We start from the raw sequence: 2,500 nt of genomic DNA, 5'->3' as shown, positions 1-2,500 counted from the left end.
GGTGCGTGCCACCCTCCGTGCTGAGACTCGCTGAACCCTCTCCAAAAGTCGACGACACTCTCTCTTCGTCACCTCGCCATGCCAGATGGGCGCAGCATATCGGATGACCGACTCTGCGACCGAGGCCAACAGTCGCGCTTTGCTGGTCTTTGGTCCACTGTGGTTGCGCAAGAGGCGGGTAACGGCATCTGCTATCTTCCTTGCCCGAGTGGTTACCTCTCGGACATGGGGCAGCCACGATAGGTGATCGTGAAGGGTCACCCCAAGGTAACGCATCGTGCGGGAAGATGTCACCTCCACGTCCCCTACTCTTATGGTGACCTGCGTAGGGTTCTTCGTGCTGGAGATAAGCACGCACTCCGTCTTTTCCGGCGCAATCTGGAGATGATGTTGAGCCATCCAGTGAGAGACACTGGCGACCGCCTCCTCGGCTGCAGCCTTCACTGCATTTACGTCGATGCCCGGAATCAGCAGCACCAAGTCGTCAGCATACGCCACCATCTCGCAGTCCTGCGGAAGGGCGACGTCCAGAACTCCATCGTACATGGTGTTCCACAGGGTGGGGCCAAGAATCGAACCCTGTGGAACACCAGCCGTGATGGACCGAGTTACTGGGCCGTCGGATGTCTCGAAGACCAACTCTCGGTTCTCGAAGTAGCTCCTCACGATTCTTTGCAGACCAGCAGGTACTCCTTTCATCTGCAGTGCAGTGGCGATGGCCTGCCAGCTTGCCGTATTGAAGGCATTCTTGACATCCATTGACACGACCAGCAGGAACCTGTTATCCCGCCCGTTCGTGCGGCGGAATCTCATCGCGCTCTGACCAGCCTCGATCACTGTTCGAATGGCGCCAATTGTAGATCGCCCCCTCCGGAAGCCATGCTGCCTGTCTGACAGCCTCACCGCAGCAGGATCTTCCAGGTGGTTGTGAAGTCTGTTTAGAATGAGCTTCTCCAGCACTTTCCCTAAGGCATCCAGCATGCACAAAGGTCGGTATGACCCGTTGCTACCCGGTGGTTTCCCCGGCTTGGGGAGCAGTACCAACCGCTGTCGTTTCCATGGTGCTGGAAATGTAGCCGTTTCCAGACAGCTTTGGTACAACGCCTGGAAAACGTCCGTGTACGCAAGGATTGCAGCCTTGACAGCGGCGTTCGGAATTCCGTCAAGGCCCGGCGCTTTTTTGTTCGGCATGGTGCTAGCTATCAGACGGAGTTCCGGGATCGTGACTTGGGTCCATGGAGTCTGCTGGTCTGCAGGCTGTTCCTGTTCTTCCTCGGAACTGATGCTGGGCCAGTTGAAGGGCGGATGTTGCGGGAAAAGCTCTGTAACGATGCTTTCAAGCCTCGCTCTCTCCGTCTCGGGTGGGGCCCTTCCACCGCGAAGACGGGAGAGGACTACTAAGTACCCGGCTCCGAAAACGTTTTCCTCCGCAGCATCGATCAATTCCTGGAAGGCGGCCTTTTTGCTGGCACGTATAGCTCTATCCAGCTCAGCTTTAGCTGTTCGGTATTGGGCTGCAGCCAGACTTCGGTTCTGGAGATCACTTGTCTGCTGCATGCGATCTCTCGTCTGCTCGCAGTTTTGCCTAAGCAGAGCAATCAGTGGCGTCCACCAGTAAACGTCCCGATGAGGGTCGGGGAAAGACGACGTCATCCTTTGCATGGTTTTCTCGCAGGCCGATATCATTGCCGAGATCATTCCCTGGTGATTGACTGCCTTCTCTCGGAATCCCTCGCCATGTAGCGTGGCCAGGAAATTCTCTTTCGAGAACTGTTTCGTCTTAAATCGCGTGCCTGCATGTTGAAAACGCTCTCGCTGGCCCCGTTGACGTGACTGTCCTTGGTTACGCTGCTGGTCTGCTGACGCTGGGCCTACCGAATAGGTGATATACCTATGGTCAGATCGCGTGTCCGTGTTTCTTACCAACCAAGTGCTCGGCTGAGCTATGGACGAGCTGGCGAAGGTCACGTCGACAACGCTGGCAGTCGCCACACCGTTTCCAACAAAGGTTGCCACATTCCCTCGATTCATCAGCAGCAGGCCCAATTGCTGGGACGCCTCGAGCAGTACTTCCCCACGCTCATTGCTGCGTTGGCTTCCCCACTCCTCATGCCAAGCGTTAAAGTCTCCGGCAACTACTACCTGAGGGTGGGATTGGGCTTCCAATTCAATTGCTTCAACGAATTCCGCAAATCCTTCCCGCGACAGGCTGGGTGGCGCGTAGCAGCTTAGGAAGGTGATGCCACCCACCTTGGCAGCTATAAGGCCTGGAACATCACTGCTCCATTGTCCTTGTAGAGGGTATCGTCCTGTGGCCACGACTGCCACCTTTTTGGAGGCATCAACTGCCCATCTTGGGTTGTTCTCGGGTGGTCGATACGTGTGGGAAAGAACCAGCACGTCCACTTCCATTTGTCGGGCGGTTTGCAGGACCAGATCTTGGGCGATCCTGCCTCCACCCAGGTTCACTTGGAGGACTTTTAGCTGCGTCATTGGGTGG

This window comes from Anopheles gambiae (genome assembly GCF_943734735.2).
Source record: "Anopheles gambiae chromosome X unlocalized genomic scaffold, idAnoGambNW_F1_1 X_unloc_86, whole genome shotgun sequence".
Lineage (NCBI taxonomy): Eukaryota > Metazoa > Arthropoda > Insecta > Diptera > Culicidae > Anopheles > Anopheles gambiae.
The sequence above is the reverse complement of the archived record's forward strand: the minus strand, read 5'-3'. Positions refer to the sequence as shown.